The 9,408-nt window shown below is 39.1% G+C and overlaps 2 long non-coding RNA genes across 7 annotated transcripts in view; one reads left to right on the forward strand and one right to left on the reverse strand.

Moving 5' to 3' along the window:
- LOC125630318 (uncharacterized) overlaps window positions 1-4,384 on the forward strand; it is a 138,891-nt gene extending 134,507 nt beyond the window's left edge. For 5 of the 6 annotated variants that reach the window (XR_012666507.1, XR_012666510.1, XR_012666506.1 and 2 more), the window contains one exon: window positions 2,210-4,384. This is a non-coding gene — a long non-coding RNA (uncharacterized LOC125630318). Of the gene's footprint in view, window positions 1-1,047; window positions 1,465-2,209 lie in introns of those variants that run through there. The other variant, XR_012666508.1, reaches the window with a different exon arrangement.
- Window positions 4,385-4,758: 374 nt separating this feature from the next.
- On the reverse strand, window positions 4,759-9,116 carry LOC125630320 (uncharacterized). The gene is made up of 2 exons (XR_012666511.1): window positions 8,972-9,116; window positions 4,759-5,097 (listed from the first exon to the last, which is right to left on the reverse strand). It is a non-coding gene; the product is annotated as an uncharacterized LOC125630320 (long non-coding RNA).
- Window positions 9,117-9,408: the final 292 nt, after the last annotated feature.

Consider the following 9,408-nt stretch of genomic DNA (forward strand, 5'->3'; position numbering starts at 1 on the left):
CTCCTTTTCTTTTTACTAATCCCAGGCTTACATTACAGTTTAGACATACCCTAAGAGGTTTTGAGTTACTGTTTGAAATCTCAAGAATGGGTGCAGCAGAGAGTGATTTTAGTGATGCAGGGCCTGATTCTAATATCCTTTATACTGGTTTTACCCCAGTCTAACTCCTTTAACCTCAACCGAATTACACCAATTTTAAGTTTGTGTGGCATCAGAATCAAAGAAGTTATCCTTGATTTACACAGCTGTGTATGAGTTCAGAATCAGACCCTTTGTTGGTGGTCCTCTGTTTTCTGGGACAGACATGCAGGCCTGCCGATGGGGGGGCATTTCAGATGGGAGAAATGATTTATATTTATATATTGCTATATGGTTTAGGATCCATTAGAATGAAAGGGTCTGCATAGATTTAAGTTAGAATGAAAATGTGCTATTTTGAATAAGTTTTAATTAGGGCTGTCAAGTGATTAAAAATTAATCATGATTAATCGTGCAATTAAAAAAATAATCTTGATTAATCACACGATTAATCGCACTGCTAAACAATAATAGGATACCGTTTATTTAAATAGTTGTGGACATTTTCTACCCATGTGTCCATGCTGATAGGTTCTGCTTGATAACAATCCAAAGCAGTGCGGACTGACACATGTTCATTTTCATCATCTTAGTCAGTCAGATGCCACCAGCAGAAGGTTGATTTTCTTTTTTGGTGGTTTTTCTGTAGTTTCTGCATCCGAGTGTTGCTCTTTTAAGACTTCTGAAAGCATGCTCTACATCTCGTCCCTCTCAGATTTTGGAAGGCACTTAAACCTTGGGTTGAGTGCTGTAGCTATCTTTAGAAATCTCACATTCATATCTTCTTTGCATTTTGTGAAATCTGCAGTGAAAGTGTTCTTAAAACGAACAACATGTGCTGGGTCATCATCTGAGACTGCTATAACATGAAATATATGGCAGAATGTGGGTAAAACAGAGTAGGAGACATAATTCTCCCCCAAGGAGTTTAGTCACAAATTTAATTAATGCATTTATTTTTTTAAAAAGCATCATCAGCATGGAAGCATGTCCTCTGGAATGGTGGCTGAAGCACGAAGGAGCATACGAATGTTTAGCGTATCTGAAATGTAAATACCTTGCAATGCTGGCTAAAAAGTGCCAAGCGAACACCTGTTCTCACTTTCAGGTGATATCGTAAACAAGAAGCAGGCAGCATTATCTCCCGTAAATGTAAACAAAATTGTTTGTCTTAGCGATTGACTGAACAAAAAGTAGGACTGAGTGGACTTGTAGGCTCTAACATTTTACATTGTTTTGTTTTTGAGTGCAGTTATTCAACAAAAAAAATCTACATTTGTGAGTTGCACTTTCACGATAACGAGATTGCACTACAGTACTTGAATGAGGTGAATTGAAAAATACTATTTCTTTTGTTTGCCATCTTTACAGTGCAAATGTTTGTAATCAAAAATAACAATAACAAAAGTGAGCATTGTCTACTTTGCATACTGTGTTGTCATTGAAATCAATATATTTGAAAATGTAGAAAAGCATCCAAAAACAATTTAATAAATTTCAAGTGGTATTCTATTGTTTAACAGTGCAATTAAAACTACGATTAATTGCGTTTAATTTTTTCAATCATGATTCCTTTTTTGAGTTAATCGTGTGAGTTAACTGCGATTAATCGGCAGCCCTATTTTTAATGGGAAAATGTGCATGACAAGATTTTAATCCAATATGATTTGAATTATAAAATCTGTAAAAACAGGTCAGTCAATGACAGATCTTGAAGTGTAGTACTGCTTTCAGGGATTGATGTAACAACATTCTGGTGCTAAATCTAGATGAGATTAAAGCTCATGCTGTAGTTAGATTATGATTCATATAGAATATAGGACACTGGTAACTGGTGTTCAGTGGGTAAAAAGGACAGATGTATGTATTTTGAGTGCTTTAGCAAAATTTGATATTTGACATCAATACTGTGCAGATATAATGCCCAATCAATATCAAGTGCTTGTTTTTGCTGCTATAAATCAATAGCAACCTTTCAATGCATCCTACTCCAGAGTGAAAAGACACATGTTTGGAATTACTGTGCATTGTTGCTCAGCCAAGGCAAGGATTACTTCCCTGCTTTCAGTTTGTGTTCTATAGCCAACTTTTAAAAATGGTTCTATTCTCTACTTTGCTTGCTTTTCAATAGGTGTTTGGAAGAGTAAAGGCCAAATCTGGTTTAACTCCAATAAGGCTGATGAGGCTTCATTACTGCAACTGAGAGCAGAATTTGGTTTCAACATAGTGATGGATGAGTAAAATGGAATTGGCACTGGAATTGCAAAAGAAAAAACTGGCTGTTGCAAAGCTTACATTGAAATCCAAAAGGGGCGGATCATGCTGGCAGCTCCTCTGGAGTGGCTGTACCACCCCCAGCCCTTCCACACAGCTGCATCTCCTGTCTGAGTTCTGAACAGCCCAGCCAGAGGACAGGGCTGGGGGTGGGGTGGGGAGGAGTCATGGGGGAGGTCACGTGCCCCCCCTTTAGCTGGTGCCCCCCTTTGTGTCCCTCCCAGGAGCCACCGTACCAGTAAGAATTAAAATCTACTTGCATCACTGACTATGTCCTAGCTGCACTTGGAGGTAGTGGAGAATGGTGGCCACAGGGAGATGGTTGTGGCTCCCGGATCCTTGACCACGCAGTTTCAGCAGATATCAGAGCAGATATTAGGGCCTGCTTTAACCTCCTCTGCAGGCATATGGTCTGCCTTTGCACCAGTGGAGGATCAGACATAGGGAAGCTCTACTCCACCATCCTCCCCAGCTCCACATCCCACTCCAGGAACACCTGTGTTACACCTCTCACTCCCCTTTTGCCAGGGATGTGGGGACAGCTGGCTCAGGAAGTGTGATAGCCACCTCCAGTAACTGTTTGCCAGCAAAGACTTCCCTTGCATAAGGGGAAATTTCCATTGGTTTTCTCCAGCTGTTTTAAAACTTCTTTGTACCACTTAAGCACATTCTGGCTTGATCACAGTACCTTACACCACAAGTGGACCATGGACTCCAACAGTATTACTCTGGGACTGCTTGTGAAATAAGGTGCTACTCAATGTGAGGAAAGGTATCACAATCTGACCTAAATAATAAGGGGTTATTTTAATATAACAAAAGCAGTATTATTAATGATAATACTATCTTTAATGTCCTCCGGTGTGTGCTAATGGATAGTGGATGTTTTTCCACATTCAGTGTACGCTATTGTATGTAGGCTTTCCTGAGTTAAGGCTAACACTTTCTTGACAACTCTGATTTATTTTACTTATTTATTTATTTGTAGTCCCTCACTCTATTACAGAATTATAACATCTTTCCTAGCAGTTATGCTCACCACATGAAATAAAACTGTGATACAGACCTAATCAAATTTGAATGAAAAGATCATTAGAAAGTTAAATTCCTTCCCTGATACCAGCAACATTGTCCATAGCAACAAATTATTCTCTGCTGTAAAATGACCAGTCATTCACTCATTACTTTCATTTCACTTGGGGTACCTGTGACGGTGCCCCCTGTAAGGCTTTATGGAAATATGCTTATGAATGTATATATATATATGACATAACTGGAATATGTTTGATGCTACATATGTTATGTAACATATGTCAGTGAAGGTGATGATCTATTGAATCTATTCATCCTATTTGTATGTATGTATCATTTTTGTATTCAAAGTTATGAATATTGGCTGTGTACTGGCTTGATTTGTAAGTAGCCTTAGTAAGCATTTGGTCAGCTTCCTGAGAAAAGAATGCGCAAGTTAAATGCCCAATCAAGAAGCACTTAACGGACAATGGATCTTGAAGACGCCAATCTACATCTGAGCTTTCTCAGGAATGTGGCTTGGCTGATAAGAAACTCAGTCATACATGGACATGTGAGTTGCCCATGTGACTCCAAAACTCCATTTTGTAGCTGGATTCTACACAGAGAGGAGGGAGGTGTTCCACCCCCAGGAGAAAGTCTATATAAACCCCTGGGAGACCCCTTTTGGTCTTCAGCTGGCTAAGGAGATAGTCTCTCCACTCCCAAGGATACCTGAAAGAAACTGGAACAAAGGACAGTAATGACAGGGGGTGTGAGTGATTGCTGGACTCAGACTAGAAGGAGACTAGTCTGGAAAAGGAAGCTTACTGGGTGAAGTTTTTATCTGTATTCAGTTTTCTTAGACATAGACTTGCGTGTTCTATTTTATTTTGCTTGGTAATTCACTTTGTTTTGTCTGTTACTACTTGGAACCACTTAAATCCTACTTTCTGTATTTAATGAAATAACTTTTTACTTATTAATTAACCTAGAGTATATATTCATACCGGGGGGGGGGGCAAACCTCTCTATCAGTGGACCCCATTGGGAGTTTAGCATCTGAGTGTAAAAGAGAGGAGCACTTCTTAAGTTGCTTTCAGTTAAGTCTGCAGCTTTGGGGCCCATGGTTCAGACCCTGGGTCTGTGTTGGAGGAGACTGGCGTGTCTGGCTCAGCAAGACAGGGTGCTGGCGTTCCAAGCTGGCAGGGAAAGCAGGGGCAGAAGTAGTCTTGGTACATCAGTTGGCAACCCCAAAGGGGTTTCTGTGATCCAACCAGCCTCAGTACCTACTTATTGAGGTGGTTAATTTCTTAAGAGCAATGGCCACTCTTTAGTATTTTGTTTCTTAGTTGTTTAGCATTTTTCGAAACAAATTCCTACAGACTCCACAACTAAAATTCAGTTTATTTATTTCCATTCTTGGTTGAAGTACACAACATAAATATATTACAATTAACTGTTTGTAAGGGACACATTTTACTACAAATATCTTATTATTAAGGCCCAAACTGTGGAGTAAGAGACAAGCAAAATAAATAAATAAAGTAAACCTCACTTGGAAAGAAGGAGCCAAGACAAATGCAGATTGTACCCTCAGGTTTTTGCAACTTCCCAGAGTCTTTCAGACCATCATGGGACAGAGCCAAAAAATGGAAAATGTCACTGGATGAGTAGTTTGTTCGCACAGATCCTTCCCATGAAAAGTGACCAGCCAGTGTCAGACACAAATACCTGTAAAGCAGAAGGGATAGTTCTTTGCAGTGACACATGACATAAGGAGATACATAGGTGCATCGCCTCATAGAGATGTCCATACGAATACCTGCTAGTACAGAAGCAAAACATATACCTCCAGATTCAAGTAGTACCTGCTAACAGGGGTTAGAGAATATATGAAGTCAGAGGGTGCAACTATAGGAAATGGGAGGGTGCACCATGACACCTGCTCAGGCAGGTACATTCCTGGGTACCCTTCGGGTAGGGTCCCTGGGTGAAGAGTCCCCATTCCATGTTCTTTTCTCACCTGGGGATGGAATTGCCTCACCTTCCTAGGAGCTGGAGATCCCCTTCCTACCCTCCTGCTTATCAAGAGATGTTCACATTAGAAGACACCAGATGGCAACAGGCCTTCCACTAATATCAGAAATCCACAGCAAGTATGTGAGATTTCTTGGCTGCTCCTGTGTGCTTTTCGGTAATGTGGATGCTTGGGAGTTTTAAATAATCGTCTGTATTTTGGTGGCTTTGATTTGAGGTTTGCAAAACCAAATCATGAGGACTGAGGTTTTGCTAAAGCAAAGTTGCTTATGGCTAACTCCCACATGTAACCTATTCTTCATGCAGTTACCATGAACACTCACGCCTGATGAGATTGGATATAGTAGCTACCAGAAGGCACTGTACTATTCACTAGGAGGGAGAGAGAGATTAGACAGCTGTTAATGATGCAGAAATATCTAGTTAGTTTCATGCATTCTACTTTCATTTCTAATTATGCTTTATGTCTTTAACTCAATATGAGTCAAGTGCACACACATAATACACACCATTCACACACCCTGAAAAATGTACACTAATAGAACATTAAACATGCTGGAGATTTCCAGAATGGACTAAAAGCCCAGACATTCACAACTAAGAGTGAAATGTGAGGTATGTCCTCCAAACCAGTACTTTATAGGGCACACTAATAAATAACGTCTTCCTGTACCTGTATTTTTTATTTTATATTTCCTCTTTGTTTATCATGTTTCTATTTATTTTTCACATCTGTCTTTGTGAGATATATTCAGCCATCTCCAAGCATGTCACAGGGGAGCCCCCTGAGTCTTCTGGAAGGACGAATTGCTCTGTTTCACTTTGGACTTCAAGGCACTATTGTGACAGAGTTATACATTAGGAGCCAAAAAGTAAGCTTATAAAGATGTGTGTGTGTTTTGGTAATGATCTCTGCCAAGGTTGCATCGTGTTTGCTCCTTTCGTAGTATGTCAGAGATGGAGTCTTAAGGGACTTGTCCAAACAGGGACCACAGGATAAGGATAAAGCTAGCAAAAAAGCATGCACTGAGACCATTCAATGAGGGATCCAGGTTTATTATTTATAGTTGCAACCCAAGTCACAAAGAGGTTTTTTTATCATGTTTTTTTCGCAGCATGGAGCTTCAGTTGTGTGAGGATGCAATTCTTCTGGTAGATTTAAAAAAGATCTTGAGTCTTATTGCTCATGCATTTTTCTAATTAATATTATAACAAATCTTATACATTGGGGCCATTTAAAACATCTGAGTGACAGCAGAAAAAATATAGCATGGATCCTCCTGCTCCAAAAGCACTTGCCTTTGGTACTTGAGCTATAGGAGGTTCTCCATTCGCTGCTAGTGAAATAGGCCCTATGGCACAATGCAGTTTTTGTTCCATACAGTAGAATGTGGAGGTACATATAAATATTTTGCCAATTTACCAGATAATGTGCAAATTTTATTTACAGATGAATTCATAGCTGAATTCAGATGGCTAAATCCCATTAAATAAATAATCCATTTTATTGGGATCCTAACCAAAGATTTTTTTAAATTACTCGCAGTCATTAACAGTAAAAGAGAATAATGACACAGAACTCCTCCAGCTGTGTCTTAATGCTATTCTTGGAATTTTTGTGTCCGAAAGAGATACAGGTTAAAATGGGTGAATGTATAAAAGATGTTCAGGACAAATATGTGTGATGTCTTCACTGCTAATCTAGAATAGCCTTAAACTTCAGAGTGTTGCAATGGAAGAGCATTGCACTGAATAAAAACACTAAGGAATTAGAGAAAACTAACATACTAGTTCAGATATCTTAGAAAGAGAATTCTAAAACTCACTCACTCGGCATACTTCTGTTTATTTTATGTGTCCCTTTCCTCTTTTGCATATTATTCTTAAACAGCAAAGAAGCTACCTACTTCTGGAAACAATGCAGGATGGCAATTTAATGGGGAGAATGCTGATGAAACATTAAAGACATTTTCATTTGTGGTTATCATTTACTCAGTTTTTCTAAGTCTTAAATTGATTATCCATGCATCTGATTTGGAATAAAAGGATTCTTACTGAAATGAATAAATTCTCATTTAGCCTTTTCACAGTTGTGCTGCAATCTCTGTTACATGAAAGGAGAAAATATATTGCATTTCCAAATGCTGTCATCATAATGATGTGTGGTTCTTGGCAGGTCACATTTCTCTGACTCTCTTCATCACTCTTTCCACCTGTATTCCCAGAGAGTGTCCTTTAGTAAATCTCCCCCACCCCTGAATTTTGTGAATGCTGATCTGTGAGTGCTCAGGAACTCTGAAACTTAGGTCACATATGTTCCATGAATGGAATACATATGTCTGACATGGCTGTAGCACACTGTCTAAAATACTATATACAATGTTGTTGTAACCATGTTGGTCCCAGGATATGACAAGACAAGGTGGGTGAGGTAATATCTTCTATTGGATCAACTTCTGTTGGTCAGAGAGACAAGTTTTTGAGCTAATACAGAACTCGAAAGCTTGTCTCTCTGACCAACAGAAGTTGGTCCAATAAAAGATATTACTCGCACATCTGGTCTCTGTAAAATACTATAGTTTGATACCCCGAGTTACATCCTCAAGTGTTTTCTATATGAAAATTAATGATATAAATTTAAAAAAATCAAATTTGATTTTGCCATTGGAAAGAAAAGGTAAATGGGTCATCTTTCCAAGGTGCCAGTAAGAAAAAGCTAGTCCTGTTGTGCTTGTTTATTTGCTTTGGTAACACATCATCACTTGAGAATGCTCTCACCCTAGGTGCTAGGACATTAAATGATAACAGCCACCATAGCTGTACGATACATTATATACCCTACTGAACTGAAAGGCAGTGATCAAGTAACAATTAAGTCTTAACTTTACACACCTGCAGAGAAACATGCCATGGCTTTCACACTGTGAACAGTATTACAATAGCCACCAAAATCAGTGATACTAACTCATGCCATTTGATGTGGGTATACACTTTTGTAACCCTGAACCACAACATGTGACTGGAGCCAGGGAATAAAGACCAGTCTCTTACCAGCATGCCCGTGTGTTGCATGTTTATAACTACATTTTGTGTGAAAACATAACTTAACCCCCTGCACTGCACTTGTCAGGAGGACTAAGAGAATACCTGTAAGGGTCAGAACAGGAACCATAAATAGATCCTCTAGTCACTCTAGTGTCTTCGTCATTGCAACATGCACAGTAAATATGAAATTTCAAACACACAAAAGCATCCAACTATTTGCCACATAAATAATGCATTAAAATGCAGTCTTTCTTTTTGTATTTAGTTTCTGCAAGCTAATGTAAGTGCTAATGTTGCCCACGGTTTTCAGAAAGCAGTGGTAACTTTGTTTCCCTCCAGGCAGTGGCAGAAATTAATAAATGGGGCACAGCTCCTCCGTCTGATATATGATTGAAACAAACCAGAGTGCTTTCACCTAAAACTACTTTTTATTAGGTCACCAGTGCGCACGCACGCATGCGTACACACACCCACACATATGTTGTAGCAGTAGGTCCAGAGCATCTTAAACCTTTATATTTACCAAAGTTAAGATGGTTTCCAGGAATCAACAGCCAGGCTTCCAGGGGCCCCTCCTTCCATCTAGCTGTTGGAGAACTTAGGTGTCAGATCCTTGCCTAAAGAAAAGCTTCCTCAGGCTACTCCAAAGCACACTTTCTAACTAAAGATTTTATAAATTTTCTCCAGACAAAGTATATAACTCATTGTAGCCCCTAATGGGCTAACAATTTCCCTAGCAACAACCAATAACAATTTATTATTCTCCTTATCAGCAAAACATTTCTAGTCATAACAACAAAAAAACTTACTTGTCAGAGGGACATAAACCAAAGGGCGACTGTCCAAACATTCCTTCTGTTTTCACAGTGCATTCACTTCTTATCTCATTCTGATAGCAAAATTGCAAACATGCAGCTTCACAGGCTTGCCTGTCAGAGTCTAAGATTATTTCTAGCTATG

The sequence above is a fragment of the Caretta caretta genome, chromosome 1 (genome assembly GCF_965140235.1).
Source record: "Caretta caretta isolate rCarCar2 chromosome 1, rCarCar1.hap1, whole genome shotgun sequence".
Taxonomy (NCBI): domain Eukaryota; kingdom Metazoa; phylum Chordata; order Testudines; family Cheloniidae; genus Caretta; species Caretta caretta.